Below are 13,061 nucleotides of genomic sequence, written 5' to 3' on the forward strand. Positions count from 1 at the left end.
GAAAAAACACAACACACAGCAAGCGAGACGCTGCTGTGTGTTGTGTTTTTTCGGCGCTGTAACCCTCTTCTGGAGACTAACACATATCTACGCCTACAAATACTCAGTAAGATACACTCTGCATTCTATGAAAGTATGTGTTCTTGGTGCGGGGAGCTGGCAACTCTTGCCCACGTAACATGAATGTATAAAGTACAGTCTCCAAATTCCAATTCGCCCCTTACGACGAAAGTGCCAAGTAACAGACAATGGAATGTTTGGCTTGCTAGTGAAGATGCAGAGAGCTCTTCTTGATCAAGCCCAGCAAACCACAGAGACCGGTGGAGCCCTGGACTGAGGGACGCACCGACCGCCCAAACCACTAAGAGAAATAAAGTTTATACTACTACTACTTGCCCTTAGTGCTATCAGCCATCAAGTTTACGTGCAATTACATATGAGCCACATGTCACTTGATTCACTCAGTTTCCATCCAGAAAATGCACTCTTTGTTGGAGGGCATGCATGATTGATTGTTTATGTGCAACATTTTTTTGCCACAGAAGGGCATGTAATATGGAAACCGACGTAATCATTAATACACTCTGCAGCAACTTGTTCTGAATTGAACTTTTAAAAATAAAGAGCAGTTTCAATAAATGACAACATGAGTTTGTTTTTTTATCTCGCTGAGTAGTGTGCTACCGTCTGGGTTTTTTTTATTCCACGTGGTAGAGGTGTGTGGCTGTCATTGTATTGCTTTTAAGCTTCTGCAATAAGTGTGCTTCTGGCACCTGGGACAAATTCTCAAAGCAAATATGTTTCAGGTAATTGTGAATTCTATTCAAACATGACACACATATTGCTGTATTTGTCTTGGAAAATTTATTCAGGCAAGCAGCTTTTATAGCTTCAGTAAATTGTTCATTGTGGCAAATTCAGCTGACCCTTTTCAAGACTAACCATTAATTTTACAGCAGTGGCTTTCTATAATTCTAGTATTCAGTGTGTATACTGCTTCTTTTCAGGTATGTTAACATCATACAAGTCTGCATTCCTAAGAACTTAAACAGCCAGAGGCCACATTGCAAAGACGGGGATCTGAGTATCAAGAAAAAAAATCGATAATGAAGGTAGCAAGAAGTACTCACAAGCAAATGTTTATTGTCAGAGGGATGCAAGAATAATACAGCCCATGCAGGGGGTGCATGAAAGCCAGATAATAGCCACAAAAAACAAAGCCTACTCATATGTCACAGCCATTTTAATCAAAAATACATTTAACTCCAGTGCATGCATAATGAAGCCTTGCTACTTATGTCAATTTACTAGCATTACCACCCAGTACTGCTGTGCTCCTGAATGGTGGCTCACGTTTGCAGGCAGCAATAGGTGCAGCGACATCCATCATTCGTGCATCACTCATTTTGGACAATACACACCTTGCTGCAAGGAAAAGGAGCCACAGTATAGCTTTCTAACAATTCTTGGCAATTAGTTTGAGAGAGGCATTTCCAACCACACCAGACTAGACCGGCATTGCCTTGCAGCATGCTCGACACAGGGAACGTAACTTCTTGCCCCCAAACCCAAAATTTCAGTTTACCTGGCATAAGATGATGTGCAGACAATCCTCACCTGCCCCCTGCCTTCCTCGCCCCCCCTACACATGTACAAAAATATTCCTGGCTATGGCACTGGTCCTTGTTACAAGAAATAGAAGTACAGATCCTTGCTCTCGATGTTCGCCAATCTGGAACACGATAAAATTGGCTAGGCAAAATAAAGAAGACACCAATGTCAACCTTCCAGCTGATATGAAGGATTGCTTCAAAATATGGAGGGGCATGTACCGAAGTAGCCAGTAATGCTGTTTGGTCTGCACTCCAGCCACGTATTATTTATCAGGCTCAGTTTTACTGGCTCTCACCGAAGCAGAAGGACCAGATTGAGATCATTATTCAGAATGGGATGAGGGCAATAGCTGCTCTCCCTCTGTTCACTCAAGAACATGCCCAGGTGAACACCATGGCAGTGTTGCTGATTCAATGGGAATGAGCATGTGAATTAAAGAGGTTGCATGTTGCAGTCACTTCTGATTGCATGGGTGCAAGAACAGACTTAAGGCTATGGCACGGCTGTACACTGATGTTCCTTTGGACCAATGTATTTTGTACAGACGCTGCTATTACAGGAGATGGAAGCATAGTATGAGTACTACCGTCTTTATAAAAATAAGGAATATACAATGGATGTCTGCAACTCTACTTGAGCTTCATACCATACATGATAAGAGTCTGCAGAGTAGGGCTGGTACGCGATAGTCACACATGACACCAATGAGGCAGCCTCATTTTTATCAAACATCGCCCAAATACAGACACACACCAATTCCTTGAGTGTCATTTAACAGCTGAAGCAAGACAGTAAAGCCACATAGCTTTGTCAGAGGATACACAAGCTTCACAACTACACACTTTTAATGCTTGCTTACACTAGGTACAGGGACACATCTCTGGCCTTTTCAATGCCATGGCAGATAACAAAGCACACGACAACATCAACGACATGTATCTACCTGCACCTCTTGTGCCAGGCTCACTTACCGTCTTTCTACCCCGGAAAGTTTGCTCTGATGTGACACATGCTTTTACACTCAAATTCGACAGCCTTTGCTGCATCAATTTTGCCAGCACTGTCAAGGACACAGTATTCTTAACTGCAATTTATCATCAGGAAATACGTAATTTTAATAATGTGAGAGCAGGCATTTTGACTGACTTATTATGAATGGAAAGAAATGTCACTGCTGCCTGAATGAAGAGAGTAATCTTCTGCAGTTGTAGAAAGTCAGTGTAGCTTCATGCAATGCTGTTTCACAGCAAGTTTGTACAAAGGATCATTACAGGCAGGGAATTATAGGCCTAATTGTGCTTTTCACTTGCTCTGAATGTGACCTTAAACAAAGCATTGTGTGTAAAAAGGGGAAATGTTCTTTGAAATGGAGCATCTATCACCAAGTAGAATTTTGCCTTTTGAGACTTTTTAGCATCCATGGTGGAGAGATTAAATTGCTAGTGTATCTCTATAAGTCATGCCTCTAAAGATGCACTTGGCGTTTAGGAAGGTAAATTTTTTTGACCAGGGAGGGACATGCGGAAAAAACTTTAGTGAGAGAAGCATCTGCAAGGTTGCCAGAATGGACTCGGGCCACCCGGGCATTATGTGCAGTGAGGCATAGCCTTTCCACCGCTGCCCGGGCCCACTGGATAGCCCATAGTTGGTTGTGTAGTTCCGAGCTAGTCAGAGCACTTAGCCATCGCTCCTCGAGAAGGCCTGGTTCTATCTTGTCCTCTACATATACTGATCTGATCTGTGTGCACTTCCATAAGATGTGTGCCATGTCAGCGTGTTCGTGCTTGCAGAGCTTGCAGCTCGTGTCTGAGTATTGTGTTGAATTTAATCTGTTTAAATGTACTGGGTTTTGGAACGTTCTGATTTGCAACCTTCTCCAATCTGTTTCTTGAGACCTGTCGAGTTGTTTGCGGTGTTGTGGGTATGTTTCTCTTTGTTTCGTATAGTGTGTCAGTATGTCGTGGTACCTGACCAGTCTGTCCCTGTTGTCTCGTATTGCTACTTTGTTGTCGTCTCCTCCCCGCAGTCCTTCCTATTTCCCTGGGGGCTGCGGGGTGTTGGGCTGTCACTGTCCGAGCTGCAGTGAGTTAGTTCTCGCGCGGCTCGATGGGCCTTCTCGTGAGAATGGGAGGGCTATTCAGGGTTACTTCTCCCTTATGTGCCGGGATCCATTTGAGGTATTTGGGTCATGTCAGAGAAACAAATGTATTGTTCCAACATGGTACAGTGTTACTCTGCTGTTAGAAAGGTGATTCAGAAGAGCTCTCTAACTCCATTGACTAAATTTTCAGAGGCGATTGCAGTGGGTGATTTCCCTGTTACTCTGCTATTGCTAGTCTGGTGCTTACGGTCGGTGATATACAGAGCATACCAGTCTTGGAGCTCAACTTTCAAGAGCCAAGAGGCATGTCATGGGTGATTAAATCATGCATTTTCTCAGTCAGATGGAATTGTCACATTAAAACGGTGTACAAGCATTTCATCGTCAGTACAGTTGTGAAAAGGTGGTAGTTTTGTGTAGTATAGCCTCCAAAATGCCTGACCAGTGGCGTTCTTTGTTGAGCCGACCATTCAGGCCTCCCCACTAGCTAAATTGTGGACACCACAGGTAGTATCTCCTCCATGCTGGGTTACGAGTTTATTAGGCTTTTTTTTAACAAACAATTAATTTATTCTTTATTTTTGCTGTCATTTTGATGGCCTGTCTATGCTTCTTGTTTTCAAAGGCTATATTATTTTCATTATTGTGGCCTTCAATGTTTAAAACTGTAATATCCCATATAATCCACCGCGTTACTTGTAAGAGAGAAATCAATATAGAACAAACAGTAGATGTGGGCAAATGTATATGCATTAATTGACTTGGACATTCACCTGCGAAGGCCTAAAGTCAGGTTGCTCAATGGATCGAATAATCTCAGTTGGAGAGCAGCACTGAGTGTGTTGATATGCCTCTCACTCATCCAGTATACGTAAATGCATGCCTAACCAAGGCACTTTCAGACTTTAGTAAAATAATTAAGTTAATATGTTGTGTAACGCTGTTCACTTGAGATTGTGAATGGAACTGTTATTAAAATGAGCAAGCTAGAGACAACTATTGCAGTGTTTAATGCAGTGTTTATAATTCGTGGTAATTTGCAGCATGATATTGCAAAAGAACATAAATAATGCTCATCTCAATGTTTCTATCTATGCCTTTCATTTATCTCTTTGTCTCTTTGAAATTAAGCAGCAGGGCATAACACAAGCACTGCTGCTTACGTTTATAATGGAGACATCAGTGGGTTTCAGACAGAGCCAACTCCTGTCCCTTATGCACATATGTTTTGCACATATGCAATATGTACGGTACTGCACATATATGCCGCGCTCATCATTCGTCTACGCGCTAATAGGAAGTTCGTTTATAGTTGTGTGCGAGAAAAATACTAAACATCATTTCATCGGCATGTCGTCGGCGAGCAATATATATCTCATGAGAGCCTCTCAACTGTACGTGCCAATTCGACCGAGTCATACATACATACGGCGCGATTCGCCATACACGAACATATATATTCAGGGCCAGTATATCACATGGATTCCTCTCTCGGGGTTACCATTGTTATTATTACCTACCGTCCATATAAACGACCTATGATAGCGTACGCGCAGCACCGTAAGGACGGCACCTCGATCCGGCCTGCCTGCTCTATCGCCGACGACGTCGCAGTAAAATATATATATATATATATATATATATATATATTGGCTTTAAGCATAACCGTCGGAATAAAGTGATCGCAATCGCACCTACTGTGTAACACAATAAGGAAAACAAAGCGAATGCCAATTAACAGAGCTGCGATACGGAAGCGGCCGACGTTTCACGTAGCGTCAACACGCTAACTTAATTGTTGACAAAACATGATTTTACGACTAGCGCTGGCCACACAGGAAGCGTTGTCAGCCGCATATGCCAAACTCGGTCCGAAGACGCTCGGGGCGGGCAAGCAATTACTCGGGCCCGGGCCGGGCTTGGACCTAGGAGCGTCTAGCCGGGGAACATTCACTGGCGACAGCCGGGAAGTCAGCGAGTCGCTGAAAGTTCTTGCGCGAGCGGAACGCAAGCAAAATTCAAATATGTTCATTGCGACTACATATTTACAATGTCCACCGTCTACAATCGGGCAGCGCGAAGCATTGGGCCTCGCAACAGCTACGCAATTAGCTAAGAACCCTCGGGCTAATCACAGGTCATATATCGAACCCCGCGTCATAATAACGGGCTATTTTCCCATGCCCTTCACCTGCGGGCTTCCCTCACGCAGCGAGCATACCATCCAAAAGTCAATCTATTATTGCCCGGCCGGCATCGCGCACGGCGGACGTGAGGCGGCACACAACGACGGAAGCTTTGCCCAATTGCCGGATTAGCAAACGGCGAGAAACTGCCGTATTGTAATAAGTCGTGGTTATCAGCGCGTGAAATGACAAGGCATAGCTCGATCATAACCTACGCTTATCCATACCGGCCTAGTCGCTGCGGTCGCGGATATGACACATAGCGTTACAGAAAGGTGTTCACAAAGCATTAACAGCCCTGCTCGTGTATTTAATAACATTTTCTTCTCATCGGACCTTTGCGCTAGCTGTTACCAAAACTAAGATAAATCCTAAGCAATTCGCCCGCCTTGCAGTCTTGCTGACATAATGTGACTGGTGAAAGTTATTCTAATGCATGCACATAAATCGTATTCACATGTGCATATGTTGATTGTTTACTTCAGCATGAAAAAAAAATATGCTCCATCTGTATAATTTCACATAATTACATTTTCCTTCCTTTCTTTCCTTTTCTTTTACTGTTGTGGTGGGTTGAGTACAATGTACAAACAAAATATTTATGTCACTTTTGCACTACTCCATCACTTAGGAACAGCAAATCAGCAATCAGGACAGATATACTAATTTTCTTATTATTTTTAAAATTTGTATTCGTTATGAGACAGATCACACTTAGCTTGCTTGCTTTATAACAAGCTCTTGGTCAACGACGACACGTATGTTTGGGACTCTGAAGTAAACTGTGCAGTGCATCTGTCTCGGCATTCTTTGGAATGACAAGCCAAACCTTCATCTTCTGCAAGTGTGGAAACTAACAGTTTATGCAACCACACACCCATAAAACTTCTACAAACCTGTCATTCTTATAAACAAATGGTTGAAGTGTGATGTCAAAATATATGTCACTTTCATCACTCATTGATTCATGCGCGACATCTCTTGCACTTTTTTAGACGAAACTGACATCCTGAAAATCATTTGGCCAGGAAATTTTAACACGTGATTACCAGCCCTTGCATTCGAGGGCCGTCTTGATGATTTAATGTAACTGTTGTCTCGTTTTCGTATGTTTTTTATCAAAACACAACTGCCATCGTTCACGTCCATAATTAATCAGTGTCATTGTTTTACTAGCTATATAATTACGTCATCTACAGCGAAAGTTTTTAGGCCCTTATACAGCCATGTCACACCTACCATAATAAATTCACTGTCCACCCCATTCAGAATAAATCCTTTAAATTACCATTTGTCATGGCGTTCTTTGGCCACAACTGGCCCTTGCGCCATTAAAAACCACATATCATCATCTCTTGTACTAATCAAGACTTGGCTAAACGATACCATCTCCAATAAAATTTTTCTTTCCACATCTGCATACAATACTTTTTGTTGTGAATGATGCAACTGCATAGAAGGTGGCATGCTCATAGCTTTAAAAAAATAATTTCTTGTAGTTCACTGGCGTTCGTTCATTCGTAGAGCACATTTTCATTTCACTTCAATGCTCAAGCAGAATGTTATCATAAGCACATACTACTGCCCTCCAGATGTAAATTAAGCATTTTCAAGCGAGTTTCAAAACATTCTAAATGAAGTGCATATGCTATTTTGGCATTCTACTCTGATCATTTATGGCAATTTTAATTTCTCCGTTATTAACTGGACAACAGAATCTGTCGCAGCTGCTCATGCTCAATAGCACGTTTTCCTTCATTCCTGTCTACACTTCCCATTACCTCAACTCATTACTCTCCCAACCTGTTCATCATGTACATTGGCCAATATTCTAGATCTCATCAGAGGTAGACAAATTAACATTCAAATATGCAAAGCCATCAAAATCGCCCTGGGCCTACCATCTATGGCTTCGACTACGAGACTTCTCAAGATGGGCGTACACAACCCTTGGCAAGAATTAGCAAGCTCATAAAGCCAGTCAGTTAGAATGACTTAACCTCACGCCCACCGGGAGATCAGTGCTGCAACGGCCGAGCTGCGGTGAAACCTTTATAAGCCACCATGGACCGAAAAGGAAGAATTCCTCCAAACATCCGCAAATCCCTGTGCAAAGCACCAATCACACGCAACATGCACCTCACGTACAACAAGACAAGAAGACAAACCCGAGTGGATGCCCTGCGGCGAAGACACAAGCAAGATCCGGACGCCAGATACATCGACGCAGCCAAATACCCGCAATGAAATGCTTACACCCTGAACGTCGTAGATTCTCAGGGTAGAGAGCTAGCGTCTGCCGGGTCCATGCACAAAACCCTGAGACTGCAGAAGAGACTGCAATCACACTAGCAACTACCACGTGCAAGGACGCAGCTATCGTTTTTTCTTATTCTGAAGCAGCTGTCATGAACTACGCTAAGGGTCACGTGTCGACAGAAGCACTAAAGATATTGAAGCACAACAGCACTCTGATCCCCTACACCTGCGTGACCTGGGTTCCTGGGCATGACGGGCTGGAGGGGAACGAACCAGCACATGCCGCGGCCCGAGGCCACACCTGCCGGCCCAACCCTTCCTACTCTCAAGATGCCCGGTCTGCGTCAGCAGGAGCAGAGACCGTACCCGTCACCTACTCAGAGATCCTTCAACATCACAGGGTGGAATGCAGGATGTAGCCACCACCTCACCCAAACCTCACCAAAGAAAAAAGTACCACACTCGGAAGACTACAGAGTAACACTTACACCCACGGAATACTCATGCACAGACTATACCCAATGCTACAAGGATACCACTGCCCAATGTGCGACTTACCAGACTCCTTGGCGCACCTGATTCTCGAGTGTCCATGGCATCTAAATACAGATGCATCGCCTTCACCGAAAGAATATAATGCCAGACAAGAAAGCGAAGACCTCATTGAAACGTGGGAGGCCAAGGTCGTCTCCGAGGGCCTGGAACAACAATGACACCTCGTCGCCAGGGCCAAGGAGTCAGCAAAGGCCAGAGGGTTCCTGGAATGAGGAGACCTCCCACCGAGAGTAGAACTGGGATTTAACCCGGATACTGTTTCAAAAATAAATGTTTATTCCTCCTCCTCATCTCGACGAGCGATCCTCTAATCTGTTCCGGCATTACTCACCTGGACAGGCTGTCTGATCATGCAGTTATAGTAGGTCTGCTTGACTTATCTTTAACAAAAAAGAAAGCATGGCATGGCAAAGATGCATATTATGTGACAAAGAATGCCAGCTGCTACTAAAATCCACACGTCAGCAAGTTTACAGCTATGATTTATTATGAATAACAGTGATTATGGCACGTAGTAAACCCCTATTCACAGCCTGACATAATCCTAATTCTGGTGGTGACGTAGTTCCCGAGTTATAGTGTGTGCAGTCATTAAATGACATGTTTTGTTGAGTGTCCACCTGCGAAGAGATCACTGCATGCCCTGACTTCCCCATGCAATCTGACATGTCTGAAATTGTTATTAATGAGTCGGGCATTTTTACCTTACTAAACAGATTAAAAAAATTCATTTACATCAGGTCACAGCAAATTTAATAACAAGCTACTCAAGAATGTGTCACAGTGTCTCGACATACCCCCCTGGGTCCATTCCTAAGACTAGTGAGTGGCTAAAGTCATCCCATTCTATAAATCCGGCGAGTGTTTCTCACCCCTTAACTACCAATGAAGATCAACCAGCACAATTTGCAAACTTATGGAACACATTATTATTTCACAAGTCATCGACTATTTCGAAGATCCCAGTTGAACATTCAACTACCAGCACAGGTTTTCATTTACATTACGACTTAACATCAAACCACCACATTTACTCCATCTTTGCAGCAGTTGGTCACTCTCTTGGCATCATCAAATGAAACCTAAAGCATGCTCTTGTCAACATACATAAACTTGCTTACACTACACTAATCCACACAAAGCTCGAATACTCATCACTAATATAGTACTCTGGCAGGTATACATTGTTGACGAGATTGCATTTGTTCGAAACTGGGCTGCTCACCTTCATATTTTCGAACTATTCATCTTACACTTGAGTGTCATCATTAAAAGCACGTACCGATTTACAAGCACTATCCCTTCGCCACAAATCAGTGCGTCTTTGCCTGCTTGACAAACTTTATAATCATACTTCCCTTCACAATAATTTCTTTCGGTCACCACCTGTCGTCTTTTCATGCCGGGATCACCACCTCAAATTCAAGTGCACATCATGTCACACGTTACAATATGCATGCTCTTTTACACCCTGCATCATCACTGAATGGAACTGCTTTCCCTCTGATATTGCCACAGAATCTGACACTAAAATTTTACGACGTGCTATGCACTGTTAATTAGTTGCCTTTTTTATTACATTCTTGTTTAGTTATTTTTGTGAGTTACTAATAAATACCTGTATTAATACCGTAGTCCATGTGGGCATGCATATTTTCAACATTTGATTGTGCTGTGTGCATAACTTTCGTTTTGCAATTCCTTATGATTTCTTACACTCTGTTTCTTAATAGCTAAGCAATGTTAGCATACTTTTGTTCTGTACTTTGTCCTATTATTTATTGTAACTATTACTTTGTAATCTCATTTATGTTTGTACTCCTCCCTCCCTTGTTATGTAATGCGCTCAACTGAATGCCTTTAAGGGCACCATTGAGCACTGCAGCATTGCTACTTTGATGTAGCAGTGTTGTGAGGCATTTTGCCACCCCAGGTAAAGTTAACTACTGCACTCCTCTCCACTCTAGTACCAAATTCAGGCGCATCATACAAATAATTTTAAGGCACATTGTAAGGCATTGGTAACTAGTATGGGAAGAAAGTTGGTGCATGGGTTTCCAGGCATCACGTCATTGTTATTTCAAAAGTCAGTCAACCATACTGCATTTGAAATTGGATATTTTACGGAATCCAACATTGTCCTTTGACCATTGGTGAAATGTAGATGTTAAAGTGGGGTGAGGAACGACTAGGTGCGATGTGCCCATCTAGAGCTGCCAAACCTAAGTGGCCACCTGTTTCGCCTACAATACAAAATACCTCTGCTTGGTTGTGTTGCTGGTCAGATATATACCTACAAAATAACAGAAGGTGCTGCTGTGCCAATATATTCACAAAAGTCTTTTTACAGGTGCCATCCATTAGCATTAAAACATGGCCTGCACAACAAGCACAGTATCTTAAGTGGAAATCTTGCATACAGAAATGTAGAAACGTGTAAACAAGGCACCGTGCTAAAATTTGTCTTGTGAATTCCTACTGTGCCAACTGTGCAGATTGATGACATATAGTTCGATGTGGGAGCTGACCCAATCCACATGTACACAAAGGAAAATGATTCACCTCTTAAATATGTGAAATGACGCCTAGGTAGGCACAATAAATTTTCAGCTCTGTATGCTTCAGTGTTATGCTAGAAGAAAACGTTTTTTTAGTGTGTTGCTGATTCACAATTATATACCAACTATGCGTATAGAAGAAGAATCTGCAATCTTTTAGGCTGTGTGTTAAAATACCATGTATACAAACCAAGGGAAAACATTGGGAAGGCGGGAGATGGAAATTCAAGAGGATGAGCAAAACGAGAACATGGTGAAAGCAGGAGCCAACATTTCAACAAGTGGGCTTGTCTTCTTCAAGACGGCATATGCTTTCCTCATCACAGTTACAGATATTAAGAATTAGTTCAGTTGATGCCCAGCCTGATACTGCGTGATTATACTGACACATATGCATACAATTGTTTGTCCTTTTTCTGTGGATTGCATTTCACCTACTAACAACTGAAAGATATCAGTCAACGCGAGATGACAATAGTGTTGTACTTTGCGGAAGGTATATATATATATAGCACCAGTGATTATGTTACGACCTTTGACAAGTCATGTGACGCGCTTGACAAACCATGCTCACCGCTAGGTTGTGCTTTAAGTGGCACATGTTTTTTTGGGCACAGGTTTGACCAATAAAGAGTTAATGCTTTGAAGTGATGTTGCCAGTGTGTTATTCTACACTGTCACGACAACGCGACAATGCTCTGAAGTATATTTATTGATTTGACAGCAAGAATTCCATAGACATTCTCTGTGGCATGAAGGAAGGAGATGCAGATCTGAATTATTATCATAATTATATATACATATTATTACTGTATTAACCATTATTATATGTCGTTGTACTGTGCGGTAGTACAATACATAGTATACTGATCAACACAGTCAGTGCTCAAAGTTACCCGGGCCTGGAGAGAGTCCGTCCTCTCTTCCATTTTCTGAGCAACGGCTCGGCCCCGCCTTTGCAGGTCAACTGTAACACTGCGGCAACCATTCGACAAGCACTAAAAGTGATTTTATTTCCAGTAGTGCCTTCTGAGGGGAAATTCCAATTCTCCAATTTTTGGAATAATGACTTAAATAAATAACAACTCGGTTTACAACCTCTGTCTGAGCAGCGTGATCATGAATGCCTTAAATTGTTGCATAATCTAATTAACACCCCACGCTACTCATTAAAGAACAACTATCTGTGTCCTGATAAATTGAAACCTACTAGGAATAGCCACAAACTTAGCCTTTCACCATTTCAACCGCATATTAACCTATTTAAGTATAGCTTCTTTCCTCATACAATTGAAAAATGGAACTTCATTACTCCCAGGTGAAACTTGGTCAGTGCCTTTAGAGAAATTTTTGTTAAGTTAACTTGATTCATGCTGTGTTTTTTTATATTGATTGTATCTTTTATTTTGAAGGTATCATGTTTCTTAAGTTGCTGAAGTTGATTTGTGCAGAAGAATATTTTGTTATATGCAGTGTACAAACCCACTCCTGTGATAGCCCAATTCGCTACTCATTACACGCTACTCATTACAGTTGACCCGCCTTTGCAGGTCAACTGTAACACTGCGGCAACCATTCGACAAGCACTAAAAGTGATTTTATTTCCAGTAGTGCCTTGTGAGGGGAAATTCCAACTCTCCAATTTTTGGAATAATGACTTAAATAAATAACAACTCGGTTTACAACCTCTGTCTGAGCAGCGTGATCATGAATGCCTTAAATTGTTGCATAATCTAATTAACACCCCACGCTACTCATTAAAGAACAACTATCTGTGTCCTGATAAAT

Source organism: Dermacentor albipictus, chromosome 4, assembly GCF_038994185.2.
Source record: "Dermacentor albipictus isolate Rhodes 1998 colony chromosome 4, USDA_Dalb.pri_finalv2, whole genome shotgun sequence".
Lineage (NCBI taxonomy): Eukaryota > Metazoa > Arthropoda > Arachnida > Ixodida > Ixodidae > Dermacentor > Dermacentor albipictus.